The 24,483-nt window shown below is 39.7% G+C and overlaps 1 pseudogene; it reads right to left on the bottom strand.

The window, feature by feature from the left end:
- LOC118997078 (60S ribosomal protein L28-like) overlaps positions 1-21,870 on the bottom strand; it is a 138,500-nt pseudogene extending 116,630 nt beyond the window's left edge.
- Positions 21,871-24,483: the final 2,613 nt, after the last annotated feature.

Raw genomic sequence — 24,483 nt, 5'->3', positions numbered from 1 at the left:
GTCATATGTACAGTTGTGGCCAAAGATGAAACCTTGGCTAATAGGAAAGAATAACACCCATCAAGGACATTAATGAATCAGTTTTCATGTATATGCCTTCATTACACAGGTCAGCATGTAAAATATTGACTGAGCCTGGGCTTTTGCCATTACAGGAAGGCCTGTGTATACATCCAGCATGTTCTCTTATATTCACTAATTCTAATGAACGCTAATGTAGTCATAAGAGGTTAGCTCAAGAGAACTGTAAACTAGACCCAGTTAGAGAGTATGCCAGTTTTTTGTGCTGCTGGTATTCTAATAGTTTGGGTAGCTGCTCCTAGTTGATTTACAGGCTTTATAAATGTGAATAAACCAGTGGGAAGCTCATAATTAGTGAAGATAAAAATTTTCCCTACATAGTGTTCATAAATTGTTATATATCCTGGGTATGGATCAATATCTATCACAAAACTATCCTAAGACTGGTAATCATTTTGAGTGGAATATCACAGGATATGGTTAATTATATCTTAATAATGCTTAATATGTACCACTGAAAATACAAACATAGATTATTAGGCTGTGTATGTATGTGTATATACCACAATATCAAGAAGTAATTACTTTTTCTAATGAATGTCTTTATTCATTACAGTTGCTTTAGGTTTCTCTCTCTCTCTCTCTTTCTTTCCGTCTCTCTCTGTTGGGGAGAGGGTTGGGGAATTCACAGAGTGGCATTGACAAAGATAAGTCTTATTTTGGGGGAGGTAAGTATCAAACCTAGGATCAAGTACAGATTCAGAGGATACCCTGCATATGTGCAAAGCTGTTTGTCTATCCTGACTAAATTATTCTTAGAATAGTGTATTTTAATTTTCTAAGCAGAGAGTGATATTTGGGTACAGTGCTATAAGGTGACCCTTTTTTATGAGAAATGGAGTAACCATTTATAGAAAATTAGGCAAAGACTAGGCAGATAATTTTAGTGCAAGCAGGCTTTTGCTTCAATACCCGAGATAATTGTCTCAATCTCCTTTTTACTCAGCAGGGTCACAGATGTCAAAAGGCATTCCCACATGCAAGTTAAAATTGTGCAATACATAGCCCAGAAATTATGTGTCTTTTACTAAAAAATAATCAGGCAGACCTATATGCCATAATAATTATAAAAATTATACTAGCATTTATTTGGTTATATTAATATGCTATTTGTATTAACTAGTTTTAGTAATTACCTAATTACTGCCCGCTAGGGTAATTACTCATCTTGATTAAATGAATGTTGAAAGGTGAACTCATAGGCATGAATTTGGTAATCATTTTTCTATCTAGAATAATAATGCTGAGGGCAGATGCTCAATCCATTTAATACTCTCATTGATTGTAGAGCTTGAGGATATTATCAGGTGTAGTTCATAAAACTGGTATAACTAAATGGGAGATTGAAGCAAATAGGTATACATTAGAAGCACTTGGTGGTGATTCCTTGGTAAAAAGGAGGATTAAGATGGATAGTTTATCATCTGGGAAGGTCTTCATTCATCCCAAGAAACCTGAAACACTAATTCGAAAGAATATAAGCACCCTTATGTTCATTGCAGCATTATTTACAGTTGCCAAGATTTGGAAGCAGCCCAAGTGCCCATCAGTAGATGAGTGGGTAAAAAAGCTGTGGTACATTTATACAATGGAATAGCACATGGCTGTGAAAAGAAGGCCATCTTATCCTTTGTGACAGTATGGGTGGATCTGGAGAACATTATACTAGGTGAGATAAGCCAGTCAGAGAAAGACAAATACCATATGATTTCATTCATATGTGGAATCTAATGAACAAAATGAAGTAATAAGCAAAATAGTGACAGACTCACAGATAAAGAGCAGATTTACAGTTTGGGGGGGGGGCAGACTAGGGGGTGGAGGGATTGAGCAAAAAAGAGAATACAATTCAGGGACATGGACAACAATGTGGTGATTGCCATAGGGAGAGGGGTGGAGGCAGGTGGAAGAGGCTCTGGGGGAATAAATGTTGGTGGATGGAGACTTGACTTGGGTGGTTAACACACCAGACAATATACAGATGATGTGTTGTGAAATTGTGCACCTTAGATAGGTAATTTTGTTAACCAGCGTCACCCTAATAAATTCAATAAAAGGGAAAAATGGATGGTCTCTGTCACTTTTAAAAAGGTATAGCGGACAAACAATGGTATTGGCACCAGATGGACTTGAGTTTGAATTTTAGCTTCATATGATTTGGGGAAAGCAACTTCACATCTCTGAGTCTCAGTTCCCTATTCCGTGCAATGCAGGGGTTGCATTCCATATCATCTTCCAGTGCTGTTGTGAGGAGTGAGTTAAATAATGTTGCAAAGTGCCTGGAACTGAGGAATCAGCTTTTAAATCTACTATGTTCTACTATTTGGAAACCCAAATCTTGGTATTGTTTAATTATTAAAAATAAATCAAATTTTGAAATAGAAAGTACTAGAATGACTCATGTGAAGACAAGAGAATTCCCATAACACGTATGCTTCAACAGCCAAATCCCCGTATCACCAGCCCTCAAAAGTCCCGGATCAATCAGGCAGGCATTAATTTCAACATAGGTGCCACCTGTGGGAATAAAAGCATCATGAAGGTAGACTGGGTCCCTTTTGTTTAACCCTATATCTTCAGTATTTATCATAAATCCAGTACAATCTGCTTAATAAATATTTGTTGAAAGAATAAAGGAATTAATCACTATCTATCCAGATATCTGTGTAGTAAATGCATCATATCCTTTGTGTTCTTCATGGCTCTGAAAGGCATGTTAGGAGCACATCCATGTTCTTGGGACAATAAAACATTATTGCTGTGGGCAAGTTTTGTACATGTTAGCAGCTCTGACAGACTGGTGTGGTTTACACTGCCTTGGCTGTTATCAACATTATGTTCAAGGTGATGATGAAATATACTTTGTCTCCCTCCTGTCATCACAGGTATGCAGTTTATTTCACACTGCAGCTCCCCTCTGCTCTAGTCTGCAACTGTGCACCTACGTGGCTGACTCTGGGACCAGGCAGGAGATGAGAACTCTCTCACCCCAGAGGGAAGGCCAGAAGAGCCTTTTTTAAGTTGGTGCGGTGGCTCTCTCTGCCCACATCCAAGGGCTAGCTGTGGGGATGCACCCCTTGGAGTCCTTTCCATTCAGCCAGATGGTGGATGGAGAAAGAGCACAAGGGTTGAGTGTGAGAGGGTTTTATGGGCCAAGTTTGGAAGTGGTACACATCACTTCTGCTTACATTCAGAACTCAGTCGTGTGGCAACAGCTGACTGCGAGCTGCAAGGAAGTCTTAAAAAGGTAATCTGGCCATGTTCCCCAGAAGAAGAAGAACACTAGTGGTTTCTGCCACAGAGAACAGAAGGGAAACAGCAGTATCCAACCTGCAGCCTGTGAGCCTCATGCAGCTCAGGATGGCTGTGAATGCAGCCCAACATGGAGTTGTAATTTACTTTAAACATTATGAGGGTTTTTTTGGTGTGATTACGTGTTATGATATATTTCATGTGTGGCCCAATGAAACTCTTCTTCTTCCAGTGTGGCCCAGAGATGCCAAAAGGTTGGACACCCCTTCAAAAAGTAGTTCAGGAGTCACTCTTTCCAGCCCAAGCTAGGTGCTCTGTCCTTTGTAATCACGCCGTACCCTACTCACCTCAGTTGTGGTAGGCAGCATGCTGGTTTTCACTTAGTCCTTTTACATGAGTGGTAGTGGGGGGCTCAGCAACTCTTCAGGGTATCCTTGGCACCTAACCCAGTGCCTGGGCCATAGTCAGTGCATGATAAAAGTTGCTTGAATTCAATATTAAATGAATTCATTGGGATATTTTGAAACATATTTTTCATTTACTTCAATGATAGGTATCTTTCTGAATGAAGAATTTGATTAATTTCCATTAAGCCTCTGTTGATTTTGTTCTTCTCTCTCAGTCTCAGCCCACCAAAAGAATATCATTCTCCCCACCCTAGGTCACTTAGTAAGTAGGTTTCAGGGCTAAAGGGAAGGGGTGTGCATTTCCTCTTTGTCATTTTATCACTCCAGCAGGAAAACAACCATTAATAAAGGCAGGAATTGTCAGGTGAGCAGGGAGAACATTGGGTTTAGAGGAGGCATCAGTACCCCCATGGTTTAGAGAGGAGGACACAGTGATGGATCAAGCCTTACTTGTACCCAGTTCCCATGCCCTACAGGGTTCTATCACAAGGCCGATTCGAGTGACCATCAGAGGAAACAGTGAGTCTGCACGGGCCACAAGTACTCTTAGTGCTTTTAAGGGAGATTCATCCAGTGCTCTTTAATGGACCTTCTCTTGTATTCTGAGCCAGGGACACATACCGTATTTTTCTGACTATAAGACGCAATTTTTTACCACCTTTTTTGCTTCAAATTTTTTCCTATTTCCCTCCTCTAAAACCTAGGTACATCTATTTTTTGGACCATAAGACATACCTAGGTATAAGGGAACTAAATGGTAATGGGGGAAACACAATAAAAAATAATACAAAAAAAAGACACACCTAGGTTTTAGAGGAGGAAAACAGGAAAAATTTTTGAAGCAAAAAGTATAGTAAAAAAGTATGTCTTACAGTCGAAAAAATATGGTAGCTTAATGTAGAGGATTGAATTGTTCCAGAATTTTTCAGTATCAAAATATTTTCCCAGCCAGGCTGATAGGTTGGAAGTATGTCTATAAAATGTCTTCACGAAATGTTTGCCTTTAAAAAACTTTGGCTGTTTAGCCAAATAGGGCAGATCCAGTGATCTTCCAGCTTTGCTGCCCTGGGTTGTGCCAAGGTGGGTAAGGGGCTGGGGGTGGAGGGGTAGAATTGGGGAGAAAAGGGCAGGGGATGATGGCAGTGGACTGGTCCAGCCTAGCTGTTCACAGCATAGCCACAGCAGCTGCCTTTTTATCACTTGGCATATTAAGGTTTGAACACTCTTTCTCAAAAAACAAACAAACAAACAAACAAAAAATCCAAAAACAAAAATGGGAGTTTCATTGATAAAAATATGTGAATACCTACTGATCTTGTAATCCTTTGTTTTACAGATGAGGAAACTGAGGATGAACGAGTTAAAGTCACGTGGCTAGTTAGTGGGAGAATATGTGGTGGAAGCCAGATTCTCTACATCCCCAACTTTCCATGCAGGCAGAATGATTCTCTATCTGTAGGTGACATTGAGAAGCAAATTAATTTATTTTAGGATGCCCTAGTTTGCATTTGTGTACAACATATCCTTACTTCAGATTGCAGGCAAATAACACCATTAATCTAGAGAAAAGTTGCACCCAATTATGAGGAGAATTTTAAGCCCTTAGCAGGTGTAAGAAAAAAATTGAATTTGCTTTGAAATGTCCCTTTTAATGCCCCTTAGAGATGGCCTCTAACACCCTAAATTATGAAACTTGGCAAAGGTAACAACTGTAGAAGAATGCTACGAGGCTGAGGTGGTTTTCTATTTCCCATCATGGAGGGCCTCCCTCTGTTTAATAATGTCCATTTACTGTATTCAGAAATGAATTAAGAAGCAAGTTTGTTGATGCCAGGGACTGAAGGGTAGGGCATGCAGTCTTTGTCCCCTGTGTAGTCAGGCTTGGGTTGCTTCTCAGTGGTCAGTGCTACCTTCAGCAATTAGCCACCAGGTGGCCACAGCTCACCCTTCACCTACTCAAAAATGCTCCCATGGTCATCCAGCCCCCACCCTGCTTTTTTCATGGCTGCCACGAAGGGAATTTTAAGTACATTAAGAAGTGGTTCTGGAAGACCAGAATAAATATGATTTCAACTGTAATCAGTGAATTTATGCTTTTTTATGAAAAAGCTGAATGAAAAGCAATGGTAATGTTTTTCAGCTGAAAACGGATGTAGCAAGACTTGTAGAAAAAGCTCACAGGCAGTTTTATTGGCTGTTTTGTTTTTTTATCCTTAAGTGAGGAAAGGAGATGATGCTGATGTCTTAAAAGAGATTATATCTACCATGAAATAATTTTTTGTGTGTGCCTTTCTTTTTCTTGGTAAGTGGGTACACCTCTGTGGTAAAGGGTGGAGATAACGGGATTCACCTGCAACTGTGTAGTACACTTTCGACGTGGTCACTTTAAAATTCTAAATCTCTATAGAGCTGTATTTCGGTCTTTATGGTAATGGTAACAGGGTGGGCACTGCTGTCCTACAGTTATAGGTGCAAATCATGGCTCATAAATGCTGGCACCAAAGGTTATTTAATCTTATCAAACTGTCTTGGTTTTATCTGTTAATGCACAGCCTTGTTTTACATAGTATGTAGATAACATGCAAAACCTTGCAGCACACTGCTTGGCACAGTGTGGCCATTTAGTAACTGTGAGTTCCCCTTCTTTTGAGTACACCGGAGCAGTTTGAGATCATCTTATTTAAATAGAGGTATGGCATATAATATAAGGCCCGTGTTAAATAAGCCACTCTGTTTACGAAAGTATGACCCAACAGAACTAGATTTTCTGGGTTTTTTTTTGTGTCAGCTGAAGTATTAAGACTCTGTGTGTATAACAGCTATTTCAGCCCCTCCCCATAAGATACAATGAATTAGAACTGAAAATTAAAAAGAAATAGAAAAGAAATAATAGTTGACCTGGACAAGAAGTGAATATTTTTCTAGAGAAAGAGCCAACAAAGACCGGGTGTGAGGGGTGTGGGTTAGGAGTGGGTGTGAGGAGGGGAGGGGTCTGAGACAGCAGGTGGACAGGTGTTATTTTGTTTGAGTGCTGTCTGAGGGGTGAACACAAGAAAATGGCTTTGAAAAGTAAGACCCAGTTTTGTTGAAGGGAATAATATTAGGTCGAACCACATGAAATTGACATTTTTGAAGGATGAATATTAGTCGGATATTGGCAATTTCAAGTAATTCAATTTAGTATTTTGTCCATGAGGAAGACAAGCATTTGGAAGGAATTGCTAGAGGGAGGCTGTGAGGTTTTACTTTTGAAAATATTTGAGAAGAGACTAGACAATTATTTGTCCTGGGTGATTTAGACATTGAGTTTCCTGAAAGCAGGGGGTGGACAGAATAATCTGTCAAGATTAATTTGTGTCTGTCTCCTTGAGGAGAAAAACTCTGTTCTCCTGAGATGCTAATGGAAATCGTGGGTAGAATCTGGGCCTTTTTGGGAAAAAAAATCCATCAATATTTTCTTCACTACTGTTTATTATGGGAACATTTCTCCCAGTCAGGGTTTCTCAACCTTGGCACTTATGACATTTGAGGTGGAGTACTTTTTTGCTGTGGAGAATGTCTATGCATTGTAGCATGTTTACCAGCATCCCTGGCCATGACCCACTAGATGCCAGTAGTGCCCCCCCTCTGTTGTAAACACCAGAAACATCTCTAAACATTGCCCTATGTCTTCTTGGAGGCAAAATCACCCCTACTTGAGGACCATTGCTCTAGATGGCAGTCCTCAACCTGAGAACATGCCTACTCAGACTCTGGAAAATGTAAGGCCTGACACTCCACCTGCCCCACCTGCTTAGCCTGCTTTGGCATCCACCCTTTGTTGGCTCTTGGATGTTTTCATTGAGGCAACACACTTATGGATTCTGAAATGCTTAGAGGTTCTTCAGCCTTTTTAAGGAATACTTGATTGAGCTCTATGGAAAACTTAAATTTCCAATGGGGAATCCAGTTGTCATCATTGTCATCACTGTCATCAATTATATGTTACATTCTGAGGTTCTATGACAAGGTATTATTATTTGTCCCTACTTGCCATCTGTGTGATTCACATTCCCTGCCCAGTCCATTTACCACTGTACCACTAGGGTACAGTGGTCCCCAAATGGTACATGCCCAATGGCTCTGTGCATGGGCATAGAACTGGGAGAGAATCCAGCTCTAAGTTGCGTAAAGGTACCCAGATTCTTTTGGGTTCTCAGTTTCAACCTTTATAGTTTCTATCCAGAGGTTTTTCCTGTCCTAAGCATTCCCTCCCACCCACTGACCCAAGTGGACTTAGGTCATGTAGACAGTTGTCCCTGTTGCTAAGCCCCGAGGAGGAGAGGGGTGTGTGGTCTCAAATAGGTTGAAAGCCTCTTTTGTGGTCCTTGCCAGTTGGAGTTGACCCAGTGCTTCCTTTCTTATCCACTGGAGGATCTCATGTGCCTGGCAGGCTCCAAAGAAGAAGGTCTCCAGAGAGAATCTGTGTGGTTTGAAGTTTCTGTGGGAATATCTAGACCTCTTGGAGCATCATCCTGTATATGCTGAGGCTCTAGAGAGGTCTGGGGACAAATACACCAACAACCTTGTGGTGGCTGCTGCCACTGTGATAGAAGAAAGCACAGGGTCTCTTTCTCACTGTTTCCTAGGGGCAGCACATATACTGAAGGCAGAAAAGGGAAGCGTTGCTTAAATAAAGCCAGCTCAGATGGTGAGCAAGGGATGGGCAAAAGAGGTGGATGCTGCTTATTTTTTCTGTGATGTTGAAATAAAAGCAATCTCTCCACCTTGCACAAAAGCATAGCAGGTTGACAGCTGAGAAGGTATGTATGAGTACTTTGAAGGCAGCAGAACCTATCAGGAAGAGTACAACCTTCTTTTTGAGGTCATTTCTATAGCAATCTTTTTTTTTTTTTAAATATATTTTATTGATTATACCATTACAGTTGTTCTATTCCCCCCCTTCTTTCCCCTCCACCCGCACACTCCCTCCCCCACCATTCTCCCCCCCTTAGTTTATAACCACGTGTCTCAAGTTCTTTAGGTCCTATATTTCCCCCACTATTCTCACCCTCCCCCCTATCTATTTTCTACCTACCATCTATGCTATTTTCTGTGCCTTCTCCCCCCTTCTCCTCCTCCCACCCCCCTGTTTCTAACCCTCCATGTGTTCTTCTTTTCTATGGTTCCACTCCTGATCTAGCTGTCCTCTTGGTTTGCTTTTGTTTTAGGTGTGGTTGTTAATAACTGTGCGTTTGCTGTCCTTTCACTGTTCATATTTTTCATCATCTCTTTCTTATATAAGTCCCTTTAGCATTTCATATAATAAGGGCTTGGTGATGATGAACTCCTTGAACTTGACCTTATCTGAGAAGCACTTTATCTGTCCTTCCATTCTAAATGAAAGTTTTGCTGGATAAAGCAATCTTGGCTGTAGGTCTTTGGATTTCATGACTTGGAATACTTCTTTCCAGCCCCTTCTTGCCTGTAAGGTCTCTTTTGAGAAATCCGCTGACAGTCTGATGGGTACTCCTCTGTAGGTGACTGTCCCCTTATCCCTTGCTGCTTCTAGGATTCTCTCCTTCATTTTAGTCTTGGCTAATGTAATTATGATGTGCCTTGGTGTGTTCCTCCTTGGGTCCAACTTCTTTGGCACTCTCTGAGCTTCCTGGATTTCCTGGAAGTCTATTTCCTTTGCCAGACTGGGGAAGTTCTCTTTTATTATTTGTTCAAATACATTTTCCACTCGTGGCTGTTTCCTTCCCCCTTCTGGTACCCCTATAATCCGGATGTTGGAACGTTTAAAGATGTCCTGGAGGTTCCTAAGCCTCTCCTCATTTTTTTGAATTCTCATTTCTTCATTCCTTTCTGGTCGTTTGTTTCGTTCTTCCTTCTGGTCCATTCCATTGATTTGAGTCCCAGTTTCCTTTCCATCACTATTGGTTTCCTGGACATCTCCCTTCATTTCAATTAGTTTAGCCTTCATATGTTTCTCTAATTTGTGACTGTACTCTACCAATTCTGTGAGCATCCTAATAAATAGTGTTTTAAATTGGGCTTCTGAGAGCCTGGCAATCTGTTGGTCGCTTAGAGTTATTGGCTCTGGGACTTTGAGTTCTTCTTGAGCCATCCTTTGGGCTATTTGTGCCTGTTAAGTAGCAGGAACGGAGCCCTAGGTTTTCACCAGAGCAGGGCAACTCAGTCGCTGGGTTGTGACGTTGTATGTGGGGGCGGGGTCAAAGAGGGACAATGGCTTCTCTCCAGCGCCCGCCGCCGCCGCCGCCGCCACCGTCACCAGGGCCACGCGCCCCGCTCCTCGGCACGCGGGTGTGCCACCGCTGTCAGCCCTCCACCACTGGGTTTGCCCCCTGGGGCCTGTGTGGTCCGTCTCACTGCGCGAGCCTGTGCGACCTTGGTCAGTCTGTTCCGCACCCCGACTAGTTCTGGGCTGCCTGCGCTCCTAGATCTGCCCTGGCTGACCCAGCTCTGCTGCTGGTTCTGCCTCTTACCGTCCTCGTTGAACGGTTCGTAGCTGTCGGACTTCCGTATAATTCGGTTTTCTGGCTTCTGGATGTGTGGTAGTTCACCAAAACTTTTGTTGTATCCAAACTTGGTTGTGGGAGAAGGCACAGTGTTTCCACCTATGCCTCCATCTTGGCGGAAGTCCCCCCATTTCTATAGCAATCTTGAGTCATGTCCTTCCATATTGCTTCACCTTTTACATCAGAGGATCCCAGCACTAGCTGCACACATGAATCACCGGCAGAGCTGGTAGATAATTTAGATGCCCGATCTCTACTAATTAAATCTGTCTCTGGTGATTGGCCAGCCTGGGTGTCAATATGTAGTTTCAAAGTTCCTCAGCTGATTTTAAGGTACAGCTGGGATTAAGACCATACACATTTTGTTTTATTTTTATTTTTTTCACATTTTGTTTTAATTAAAAAAAAATACCTCATCCCAGGCCCTGGCTGGGGTAGCTCAGTAGATTGAGCGCGGGCCTGTGAACCACACGATCGTGATTCGATTCCCAGTCAGGGCACACGCCTGGGTTGCAGGCCAGTTCCCAGCAGGGGAAGCACGAGAGGCAACCATACATTGATATTTCTCTCCTTCTCTTCCCCTCTAAAGATAAATAAATAAAATCTTACAAAAAACCTCATCCCCACAATGCCCTGGCTGGTGTGGCTTAGTGAATTGAGCACCAGCCTATGGACCAAAAAGTAGCCAGTTCGATTCCCAGTCAGGGCACATGCATGGGTTGTAGGCCAGGTCCCCTGTAGGGGGCATGTGAGAGGTAACTAATCGATGTATGTCTCACACATTGATGTTTCTCTCCCTCTCTTTATTCCTCCTTTCCCTCTCTCTAAAAATGAATAAATAAAAATTTTATAAAACAATATGTGGTCATTTCAAATCCTGAGGTCTGTTACCAACTTAGTTTAATGGTTGGAGAATTTTTTTTAAAAAACCATCCCCACAAGATGTTTTCATTTCTCTAGGTCAGTCGTTCTCACACTTGACTGCATACAAGTCCCCTGGAGTGCTTCTTAAGACAGGTTGCTGGGCTCCATCTGCAGAGTTTACAATTCAGTAGGACTGGAGAGAGTCCATAGAATTTGCATCTCTAACAACTCCCAGGTAATGCTGAGGGTGCTGGTCTTGGGACATACTTTGAGAACCACTGCTCTATGGCTACCTAACCTCTGATGACTCCCTGAATTGATGATATTTCTGACACTGTCCTTGTCCTTGCTCTTCATTGCAACTACATGTTTCTCTTATTTCTTGCTCTTTTATAGTATTAAACCCCCCTTTAAAAATCTCATCCATACATCCAGCCATCTATCCAGGCATCCAGGCACTTATTTTTTAAAATATTTTATTTGTCTTTAGAGGGGAAGGGAAGGAGAGAGGGAGAGAAATATCAATGTATGGTTTCCTCTCATGGTCCCCTGCTGGGAACTGGCCCGCAACCCAGGCATGTGCCCTGACTGGGAATTGAGCTGTGATCCTCTGGTTTGCAGGCCCCGGCTCAATCCACTGAGCTATACCAGCCAGGGCCAGGCACTTATAAATAAGCAAAAAAAAATATGTAGACAATCCCCAGGCACCTGATGCAAGCCAGGGTCTGTCTTCCGGTGTCTTTCTTTCCATTGAGGCTCTTCTCTTTTTTTTCAGTCTGGACATCATTGACAACAGCTGCTTTGCTTTATCCATTGCTATTCCTGCTTTAGTCTTTGCCCTTGGAGGTTGATTTTAACATTTACATGCATTTCAGTTTGGCACTCAGAGTAACCATACTGAGTTCAGGATTTTCTTATTTCTTCTGAGTCATGTTAGTTTTCTTCAGCTCTTTGCACTTAGGGGCTGTGTGTATGGGTTCTTTGCAAGGAAAAGGTAGTACAGGATGATGGTCTGTCGTCAACTAACATTGCTGGGGCAGGAAAACATTTCTGAAACATACATTAGGTTTTTCTTCTTCTAGTTCCTTTCCTTTTAGACATGAAAGAGTAGATAAAGGTGAGTAAGAGTGGAAGTACTTGTTCTAATCTGCCATGCTCTGGTTTGTTTTTCTGCTTACTGACTCTTGTGGGTTAGGGATCCACTTAGCACAAGACAACTATTCCATTGTTGATTATTCATGACTGTATTAGTTTTCTATCACTGCATAACAAATTATCACAAGCTTAGAAGCTTAATACAAAAGCCATTTTTAACAGCAAAGTCTCTGTAGGTCAGAGATCTGGGCATAGATTAGCCGAATTTTCTGCCCTGGGTCTTGCAAATCTGAAAGCAAGGTGTCATCCTGGTTGAGTTCTCATTTATAGATACCACTAGGGAAAAACCCACCTCCAAGCATGGCTGTTGGCAAAATTCATTTCCTGAAGGCTATAGAATTCATGGAAGCTTGCTTCTTCAAAGTCAGCAACACACACAAACCCAGAAAGAAAGAGAGTGAGCCTCTGCTGCTTCACGTCTTTGACCTCTAGACTCTCTCTCATCTTTGTAAAGATTTCATTTATTTATTTTTAGAGAGAGGGGAAGGTCGGGAGAAAGAGGGAGAGCAACATCAATGTGTGGTTGCCCCTTGCATGCCCCCTACTAGGGACCTGGCCCACAACCCAGGCATGTGCCCTGACTGGGAATCAAACCAGTGACTCTTTGGTTCACAGGCTGACACTCAATCCATTGAGCCACACCAGCTGGGGCTAGACTCTGTTTTAAACATTGCATGATTAGGTTAGGGCCAACCAGGTTAATCTCTTTTATGAAGACAACCAATTAGGGACTTTGATTACACATGTAAAATCCTCCACTTCTGCCATATTCTGTTTGTTATGTGCATGTCATAGGTCCTACCTACATACAAGGTGAGGGGATTTTAAAAGGGTGTGTGGGTCATTGGAGTTCACCTTAGAATTTTGCCTGCCACAATAGCCACAGTGAAATGCTGTCAAAAGCTGCAGAATTCCATAGGTACTCCAGAACTATACCTATACCTATCTGAGGCCTATCAGTGCATTCAGATAAATAGATGGAGCTTCCTGAGCACAGTGTGAAAGGCAATGTCTAGTCCTTGGGAGGCAGTTCTATAAGCCACAGAAAGTAATTGATTTGGCAAGAGCATCATTTATCACTTTTACAATAAAAATGACTCTAGATTTATTTTTCTGTGCTGCATTCCATTTTTTATTTCTAGTATATTTTCAATATAAATGAATTATAAGTTATATTCTTGTCGCCAAAGATAAAAAACGTAAACCAATCCTTACTCATTTAGTCCAAAATAAATGGGGCTTTTATTTATTTACTTATTTAAGACTTTATTTATTTGTTTTTATTTTTAAAATCATATTTTATTGATTATGCTATTACAGTTGTCCTAATTTTCCCCCCTTTGCCCTCCTCCACTCAGCACCCTCCACTCTGTCAGGCAATCTCCACACCATTTGTTATGTCTAAATGGGGGTTTTTGATAAAAAATAACAGAGCTAGTCAGACTGAAACTAGTCATAAATCACATCCCTTTGGGTATGTGTAACCAGCGGTGTGAGCTATTATATTAAGACTGGTCCAGAAATTCCAGTCAGTCAAGGTGACATATAAGAACAACCTTACCTAAACCAGTTGGAGAAGCATTAGTAGCTCTAGAGTTTTGCCTTTCTGTAGTAGCCTGGGAATCTCTTACCATGCTCTAGACCCAAGTGAAACCTAACCAATGTGAAGTGTGATGTGCTTTTATACTGTTGGTGCTGAGAACAATGTCTTTCTTTAGCTTGTCCAGGAGGGCTAAGACTGTCAGAAGGAATAATAGTGGTGAGAAGGAGTTGTGGGCAGGAAGGCAGGGGAGAGCTATGTTATCAAGGTTGGGCATGGTGGGGCCAATGAGCTCCATCCTCAATTCAAGCTTTCTAGTGACCTACTTGAGAACAGTCCAGACAGTTCTAGAGTGAGCAGCTTAAGCATATTCTGTCCCAAAGAATCAAACCAGAGGGCTAGTCATTTCAAATTACTTCTCTCCTTGATTTAGTAGCATTTTGTTTTAATTCTGTTATTTTTTACTGAGGCATGAAAGATAAGGTCCTACTGCATCACATAAGTCAATAACATGATCTACTTTTAGTAGTGTTTCCCATGAGTCTCTGGACAGAGTGCTCTTCTAAATGCTATTGGACCAAGTGGGAAGATCAGTAATGTGGGATGTCATCCTAAAACACATAAAATAGTTTGATTCTGATTCTTAGGTGATGAGATATAATTTCAGGAAATCCTATCAAAGGACATTAAAGTCTTGTGAATAGATATGTTTGACTTAAAAAAGCTTGATGAACATTCAATCTAATGATTATTTATTAATGTTACCAAAGAATCCTTTGTTGTTCAAAAGGATTCACTCAAGGGTTCCTTTAAATAGTGCCTTTAAATGTTTGTTTATAAACTATTAACTACTTGACAGAGAAGCAGGGAAACTTAAACTGTTGGGAGCCACCTCCAGTTGAAGATTAATCCAAAATGTAGATAAAGCCACTCTGTGATTATAATGTAAGTCAATGAGAAAATATAATTAAATTCATAAAAAATTAATCATCACAGAACTCTTCAGAAGCATATCTTTTGCAAGAAAGGAGGAACACACCTGTAAAGTATCTCTACTGGGCTTGCAAATCTTTCTCAAAGTTATTGTCCCACAAATCTTTACTCATCCCATGCAATTGTCATGAGCTCTGCTCACATTCGACAGTGCTTCACTGCTTTACATTTGCTCTTTCTCCCAGTACCTGGCAGATGTCCTGGATCACAACGGGCTCCCCTGTAAGTATTAGCTGATTTGATGTGAGACATTCCTTAAACAGTAGGCCAAGATATGGACAGTACACATATGGTTTGTGTAGGGTTGTGATAAGTCCTGCTGTAATTTTCAAAGTAATTTTTGAAGCCATGGTTAGGATTTACACTTCTAAGCTAAGGGAACATAAACACCGACATAATAAATTCAAAGTTCTTCTCTCAAGGACAGTTCCCTCAGAACTCCAACTCAAGTGAAGTAGAAAAGAAGGCAGATTCTTGTGTTTATTATGTTTTTACTCATTTATGCACTTTTATTGGGCACAGACACAGAAAAGTGCATATAACTGTAAAACCTCATGAATTATTGTAAGGTCAGCACCATTTTAAATGACACCCCATCAAGAAATAGAATCTTGCCAGTTACTTGAGAAGCCCAAGACTGACCAAAAGACTCATTCTAACCTCAATCGCTTGTCTTTCTTCCATTTGGACTTTTATAGTAATCGCTTCCTTCTATTTCTTTATAATTTTATCACTCGACTGTGTGTCCTTAAACCCTATAGTTTAATTTTGCCTGTTTTTTAAAAAAGACATGTCTAATAAGTCTATTTTGATCTAAAGGATCCCTCTTCTATCTTTGCCCTTTATTCTGGAAATTTATTCATTGAAGAATTTGGGCCATTTGATATGTGAAGTTTTCCACAATGTTTATTTTCCTGATTGCATCCATATGGTTTGTTTAACATATTCCTCTGTCTTCTTGCTTTAACCTGTGGAATGATAGCTGCATCTGGAGCAGTGGTTTTTCACGGGGGGGTGCTTTTTCACCCTTGCCCTGGGATATTTGGTAATGAATGTTTAGAAACATTGAAAAAATTTTTACAATGGAGTGGGTGGTGCTACTAGCATATTCTACAATGCATAGGACAGACCCTCACAGTGCAAAATTATCCAGCTCCAAATGTCATTGGTGCTGAGGCTGAAAAATCCCAATCTAGAATTTTTTTCAGCTTCAGCTTCAATTTAAAAATTGTTTTAAAACAAGACTATATATAAGTAGTGTGATATTGAATATTTTAGCAGCAGGCACAGAACAACTGGATATCTCGATTTTTATGATGTTAGCAACTTTTGATGCTTAGTGCCTAGATTAGTATTTGCAAAATAGTGATGCTATAATGTTCTAATTTCCTTTTCATTTATTATTTGAAATATTTATCTATCAGTTGGTTAACTAGTGGTATAGTTCATTAAAGAAAGGTAATATAAGTACTTGATTTTTTCCTTCATTTAACAAATTTCAAGATAATTGGTTTCCTATTATTTTCCAAAGAAAACACAATAATAATAATAAGTGCTATTATTAATTATTATCTGTGCATCCTGTGCAGGGGAAGATCCCATGTAGGTCCTGTGGGTGTCAATGAGTTGTCCTCTCCTTCTTCTATTGTTTTGTGGGACTACTTGCTACCTAGTTTGTTATAGAGGTTTTCCACGGGTTTTTGGTTTTGCTGACTTTGTCTGTCTGGTTTTATGGAGGAGATCTGAGCAGAGTTAAAAACATACCAATACTGCCACTATATTTCCAGAATCCTTTACATTTATTTGGTACCACATGATTGGGATTTAGAGACTTTTCAATTTATTTTAAGCCTTTGCTGCACAAACAAGTATTAACTTCCGAAAAGAAATCAATTCAGGGTGATGAAAAAAGGGCAGGCTTTGGAAGTAGGCTCAGTGGTCATATCTTAACTCCTGTATTCATTACATATATGCTATTGGATGTATTATTTAATCTATTTGAGCCTCACTTTCTACATCAGTTAAGTAGGGATAATAAAATATGCCTTATACAGTTTTAGTAAAGATAAGTAAGATAACATCCATTTTTCATTAATTCAATAAATATTTAATGTCTATTCTGTACTAGGTACTGTTCTCGATCCTTGGTAAGTATCAGTGAACACACACAGTGCTCTATTCTCGTGAAATTTTCATTCATAAGCATACACAAACAATTGCATATATACATAAATTAGATAGAATATCTAATGGTGATAACTGGTATGGAAAAAAATAAAACAGCGCAGGGTGAAAGGGCATGCTAGAATTTTCTTAGAATTTAAATAGGGTGGTCAGGGAAGATTTCATTTGAGATGACATCTGAGCAAAGACCTTAAGAGGGTGAAGAAGCAAACAATGAATATCTGGATAAAGAGAATTCCAAGAAGAGAGAATTGCAAGTGCAAAGGTCCTGAGGTAGGAGGATGGGTACTGTGTTCAAAGAACAACAAAGAGGCTGATGTAATTGAAGTGGAGTGAGTGGGAGAATATAGTGGGAGCTGAAGTCACAGAGGTGTCTATGGGGAGGGTATTGTAGGGTCTTGGCTTTCAAAAGGACTTCATCTTTTACTCTGAGTGATATAGGAAGTCATTGGAGGGTCTTAAGCAGAAGAATGACACAACTTGACTTACTTTTAAAAAATAATTATTCCATCTGCTTGAAAATAGACTGTAGTGGGGCAAGAGCAGAATCAGGGAAACTAGGCAGGAGATAATGGTGGCTTAGTCCATGAAGTAGTGAGAAGTGGTTAGATGCAGAGTGGTCACATTTAGAAGTAGAGCCAAGAAGATTTGCTGATGGATTGTGTATAGGGGGCTAGAGACGACAGGATTCAAAGATGACTCCAAGGGTTTTTTTGGTAGAAACAATTGGCTTGATGGAGCTGTTATTTACTGCATAAGACTATGGGATGTGTTGGTTTTGGTGGGAATATCAGGAGTTTGATTTTGTAAATGAAAGGTTTACAAAATTATATGAGATGCATATTAGATATTTCAGTGGAGTTACTGATTTGGCATTTGAACATGCCAGTCTGAAGTTCAAGAGAGAAGTCTGGGATGGAGATCATATTTGGAAGTCATTAACATAAAAATAGCAAAATAAGATTGTCAAAGGAGTGGGTTTAGATAGAAAAGAGATGAGGTCCTGGAACATTCCAATATTTAGAGGTTGGGGAGATGAGAAAGAGCCAGCAAAAAAATACTGAGATATTGTCATTAGTGAGCTAGGGGAAAAAAAACCCACCCAGGAGTATCTAGTGTTCTGGAAGCCAATAGAGATTATTTTTTAATGTGGGAGTGATCTACTATATCAAATGCAGCTGATAGGTCAAGACAGATGAATTCTGAGAATTGATCAGTGAAGTTAGCAATGAAAGGGTTGTTTGTGACTTTGACAAGAATGTTTTCAGTGGTATATGTGGGGTAGAGTAGAGATGGGGAGCAAAGCCTGATTGGAGTAGATTCGAGAGAGACTGGGAAGGCAAAGGAAAGCAGGAAAGATTTCCCCCCAAAGATTTTAGCTACAAAATCAAGCAGAAATATGGGGCAGTACCTGGAGTGGTATGTGAGGTAAAGACTAGTTTTTAATTTTTTTTAAAAAAAATATTTTATTTATTTATTTTCAGAGAGAGGGGAAGGGAAGGAGAGAGGGAGAGAAATATCAATGTGTGGTTGCCTCTCATGTGTCCCCCATTGGGAACTGGCCTGCAACCCAGGCATGTGCCCTGACTGGGAATCAAACTGTGATCCTTTGCTTCACAGGCCCGCGCTCAATCCACTGAGCTACACCAGCCAGGGCTTGTTTTTATTTTTTTTTAATTTTAAAGATGGGTGCATTTACAAATGTTTGAATACTGGTGGGACTGATTCAGTAGAAAGGGAAAATTTATTGTGTCAAGGGGAGATGGAATTGCTAGAGAAATGTTCATGATTAAGCAAGGGGAATGGGATTGAGTGTGATGGGATTGAGGAGTGGAATTGGGTTTTGATCAGAGCAAGGACAGTTCATCCGTTGTATTAGAAGAGAGGGTAGATCATGGAGAACTAGATGCAGGTAGGAGGGTAGAAGGTGTGGTGAGAGCCTGTGGGATTTTTGTTTGTTTGTTTGTTTCTATGTTTTCCAGGAAGCAGGAAACTCCCATCAGCTGAGAGTAAGAAAGAAGAGACATTGAAATTTGAAGAGAGAAAAGAAGGTATGAAGTTGATGTCTGCTGGGAAAGTGAATGGAAATATAGTGGGATGGTCAGTCTTACTAAGGACCTTCTTGAGGTAATTATAAATTTAGAGTGAGACCAGTCACTAAAATTGTGATTTTTCTCCTCTGGCCATGTTTAGGTTGCATGGTTGCAGGTCTGGAGTCAGCAGCGATATGGAATTAACAAAGTGTGGGGTGTTTTCCAGGTGATTATCATAGAGAGAAAAGAACAGTGAAGTTGACAATGTATGTAAGGGAGTGATATTGACCATAGAGTTTATGATGGGTAAGTAAGAAAGTGAGGACTCTGTAGGAAGGTAAGAAACAGTGAAAGGATGGTAGGACCAATGAATTGGTCATATCTATGGGGTAGAAGGATTACTGGCAGACTGGGTACTGGAGAGAGGAAGCCATGTTTGGGGGATATAAATGATTGAAATTTAGATAATGGAAGGGTGCTATTTTCAGTAATGACAAAAATTTTGGATACGGCCAGGAGAGTGGGTGGTTGAGGTAAGGCTCAGTGCTTGACATACAGTAGACTGTCAATAAGTGTTCAGTCCCTCTTCTATTCCTTTACTGCTGTTCGATTAGAGCCCCATAAATCTGAGACACTATTTAGCAATTAATTCTCTCAGTTAAAATAAACCAAACAAGGCAATAGCATCTGTAAAATCCCTGGTCCACATCCCTTATTTCAGACCAAGGGTTTATAATTTACTTTTCATAAATTATGTCAGTTAGTCCAAATTTTGGGTACTTGCATGTGTTGCTGTTTGCTAATTGATTCAAACATGTTTTCTCTTAGAATGTGACCTCAGAAACAATTCTCAACACAGTATCCAGGCCTCTACTACCAACCAGTAGGAGTCGGAATACATGATTAAATCTATTCATCATCCTTGAGCTACTGATAAGGTAGGTCACTTAGGAATTAGAAATTGTTTTAGTTTATCGATTTGGTGAAATTCAATTATTTTTAAATAAAGGTCTTGAACCATATTTAATTTTTCAAGCATGGGAATAAATGCGTTCTTAGGTGAGATAGTAAAACAGCTTTCAGTTTTGAGTAATGACTTTTTAGGTGCGTGGTTTCTACAGTGCTATGCTTTCTCTAGGACAGCCCCATGCAAAAATGCTCTTTTTTTCTTCAGATTAGCTTAATAAAAATAAAATAGTGGGAAATTAGTTTCTCCAGGACACTTTTATACCAGATCATTATTATTAGTTAGTGTTTTCCCTAAAGAGTGGCACTAATTTGAAATGTTAGGTTTTGACCATGTATTTTAAATCTTTAAATTATAACCATTCAGATAATTGTATTGGGTTATTTTAGTTTTATCAGAGAAAGCAAAATGACTAATGCTTTAAAAACTATTCATGTTTCAGAGTAACTTTGGATTCTAAGTGACTAAAAACATGAACTGTGTCTGAGTCATTTTGCTTTAACTATATTTGGGAGTTGCTTGATTTATTTGATTGCCTTGAACAGAACACATTTGCGTCCTGGTGCTGGCTCACTGTTCCCCTGCTTTGACGGGGGTGGAGCACGTTGGGATGCAAAGTGATTATTTTTGGTTTCATTCGTCAAAGGGAATAGAATGAAATAAAAAAGCAGTGAGTTCTTTTTTTTTTCTAAACTTAAATTTCCAGCAATCTCAAAAGATGACTGCTTCTTAGCAAAAGATGTTGGTAGAGTTTATTTGATTGCAAAATTATCGGAATAGTTGTTTTGAAAGTTATCTTTTTGCAGAAAGTCCAATTAAATCTTATTTAATGAGTGGAGAATAGTGCCAAGTGCTGTGAGGATTATAGAGAAGTATCATTTACAATTTCTGCACTCAGTGTTTCAGGGTGTAGTTGGGAAGACATGTTGTACTAAGATGAAATGCAACAAACATGTAAAATTATACATTTTCAATATTAAATATGAGTGACTGATGGTAAGAACTATAGGACCTCAAAAAGAGGAACCAAACCTGGCTTGAGTGGGTAGAGGCTGTGCTATAATAAGGACAACTTGGAGCCAGAAGCCCTGTGGTCAAACCCTCACCCTTCCTCCTAAGAGATGTGAGCTCTTGCACAAGTTATTTAACATCTCTGAGACTCACGTCTCTTCTTCTATAAAAGAGAACAGTAGAAAGATCTATCTTATAAAGCAGTAATATGGATTAAATGAGTTAAGGTAAATATCTCACTACATGCATTGACTCATTTTCTAGTGGCAGGATACATGGGAAAGGACACATGGAAAGCTCTCTCTTGCTCTTTATTCCATAAATCTTATTCTCTCAGTAATTGTTAGGATAAACAGCTTTCTAGAATTATGTTTGGAGATATTAATTTCATTTTTAATTTTAATTTTTTGAGGAATGTTGGCTGATACCTTTCTTGATATTGGAAGGGGGAGGTGCTCAAGGAGCTCTTGGTGGGACGGGTACTTCCTCTTCCCCATCATGGGCTTCATGCTGTGTAGAATGGTGCTGGCTGGGAAGATGGTGGCTATGCACATATTTGGGAGGTACTTGTTCTTGCAGATCATGTGCCATATGTTGCTCAGGGTGCCGCAGGCATTTTTGTTGATAGTACTCTGCATGTAGGAGGTGGTGGGCTTTCACTGCCAGGATCTCTGTTTCTTGAGGCCCACCACATCTTTACCATCATCCGCCCACTCCACATCTTGCAGCAAATCAGCCCATCAAGGTAGAAGGATTTGTTGACCTTTGGATTATTGGGTTCAGTGTTATAAGTCTGCTTGTTCCTCTGGGTCAGGAAGCTGAAGCAGTTCTGCACCACCACCCATCACAGGTGAGCAGACATGGTGGCAGCTCTTCTCACTGTGGCGGCTGGAGACAGAAAGAGGTAACTTCATTTTTTTAAATTAGTAAAATAATTTGCTATAGTTTTGAGAAAAGCATACTTCATTGTTTTCTATTTCTTTTCTTCTTCTTTCTTTTTGTCTACATTTCTTAGATGTTTCTTCTTCACCCAATTTGCTTCTTTCTCTGGATTTGGTCTCTGCTTCTATATAGCTTCCTCTGATACCCTCCTCCCATTTCCATGTAACATTTAATATTTCATAAGAAATCAGCCAAGAATCAATAAGCATCCATTCAGTGGGGTTTTGGTATCCATGGAAATACCAGAGTGTGGTAAAAGTCTTCCTGAAAGGGTGGCTATAATCCATTGACCAGTCTGCAGACTGCTCCTAACACTGCCCTCTTCTTATTGGCTGTGGGCTTTCTGGAGCCTGGAGGCAGGGTCAGTGAGCAGACAGCTTGGCTCTAATTTTTTTTTGAGAAGTTTAAGCCAATACTTACTGACTCAAGTTTATTGAGAAATACCACCAGAGTTTCAAAGGTTCACTGTGTGAATACACCAGTATGACATCAATAATGACCTGCTATATTTAAAATGGGGAACATTCTTCCAGCCATCCTTCAGTGTGATAACAAATTAGGAATTCCTTTGCATATTTGTTTCCTGTATGTTAGTTTTACATACTGTTTTTTCATCAGTATGGCTCCTTATTATTAAAGATAATCCCTAAACATAGTTCCGGTTGGTTGTATAATGCTCCACCATGTTAGTGCTCCACCATGTTAGTGTCCACCATGTTAAAATAACAACAACATTGTTATTTTTTTTGTTATTGGTCACTTAAGTTGCTTTTCAAGTTTTCCGCTAAAACTGTAACCACAGTTTTGTTCATGTATCTTTGTCCAAATATCTGGTTATTGCTTTAAGATGAGTCTTCTAGATGAATGGAAAAAGATATGATACACACATACACACACACAATAGAATATTATTCAGCTTTAAGAAAGAAGGAAATCCTGCCATTTTGACAGCATGGATGGACCTTGAGGGTACCATGCTAAGTGAAATAACTCAATCAGAGAAAGATAAATATGTTATGATATCACATATGTGGAATGTAAAAGAGTCAAACTCATACTGAATATTCTGCTCTATGTACCAGGGCCTGGGGGTGGTGGGAGAAATGGGGAGATGTTGGTCAATGAGTACAAACTTCCAGTTATAAGTTGAATGACTTTTGTGGATCTAATGTGCAGCATGATGACTATAGTTAACAATACTGTATTATATACTTGAAAGTTGCTAAGGGAGTAGATTTTTTTCAATTGCAGTTTACATTCCATATTATTTTATATTAATTCCAGGTGTGCAGCATAGTGGTTAGACAATCATATACTTTACAAATTGTTCCCTTCGATATTTCCAATACCCACCTGGCACCATGCATAGTTATTACAATATTATTGACTATATTCCCTATGCTGTACTTTACATCCCTGTGACTATTTTGTAATTACCAATTTGTACTTCTCAATCCTAAGGGAGTAGTTCTTAAATGTTCTCAACAGAAAAAGAAGCAGTAATTATGTGACCTGATGGAGGTGTTAGCCAACACGAAGGTGATAATCATTTCCCAATATGTAAGTGTATCAAATCAACATATTGTATACCTTAAACAATGTTATATCTCAAAAAATGAAAAAGAAAAAAGGTAAAGATAAATGTATACAAGTAGAATTACTGGGTTAAGGAGTATGAAAATTTTAAAAGATTTTGCTAAGTGTTGCCCAATCATCTTCCAGAAAGTTGAGCCAAGTCCCTTACCAGCTTTGAGGAATATCCACCTCTGCTTTACTCTGTCAACTGTTGCTGATTTGACAGGTGAAAAGGGCATCTCATTGTTATTTCAAATTATAAAATTTACCTTTGATTACTAGTGAGACTGAATATTTTTTAAATTACAGTTTACATTTCATATCATTCTGTACTAGTTCAGGTGTACAGCATAATGATTAGACAGTCATATACTTTACAAAGTGTTCCCCCTGCCCCGATATTTCTAGTACCCACCTGGCACCATACATAGTTATTACAATAACATTCTCTACGCTGTACTTTACACCCCTGTGACTGTTTTATGACTATCAATCATTACTTCTCAGTTCCTTCACCATTCTCACCCAGTCCCCCAATCTCCCTCCCCTCTGGCAACCATCAGTCTGTTCTCTTTATCTGTGAGTCTGTTTCTTTTTAGTTTGTTCATTTACACTGTTCTTTAGATTCCACACATAAGTGAAATCATATAGTATTTGTCTTCCTCTGACTTATTTCACTTAGCAAAATACCCTCTAGGTCCATTCCTGCTGTTGCAAATGATAAGATTTCATTATTTTTTTATGGCTGGGTAATATTCCATTGTATACATGTAGCACAGCTCTTCTTATTCACTTGTCTATTGATGGGCACTTAGGTTGTTTCCATAGCTTGGCTACTGTAAATAATGCTGCAATGAACATAGGGGTGCATAAATGCTTTCAAATTAGTGTTTTGGGTTTCTTCACATATATTCCTAGAAGTGGAATTGTTGGATCATAAGGCAGTTCCATTTTTAAT

The sequence above is a fragment of the Sturnira hondurensis genome, unplaced genomic scaffold (assembly GCF_014824575.4).
Source record: "Sturnira hondurensis isolate 20B ecotype Veracruz unplaced genomic scaffold, ASM1482457v3 Scaffold0012467, whole genome shotgun sequence".
Lineage (NCBI taxonomy): Eukaryota > Metazoa > Chordata > Mammalia > Chiroptera > Phyllostomidae > Sturnira > Sturnira hondurensis.
The sequence above is the reverse complement of the archived record's forward strand: the minus strand, read 5'-3'. Positions and strand labels throughout refer to the sequence as shown.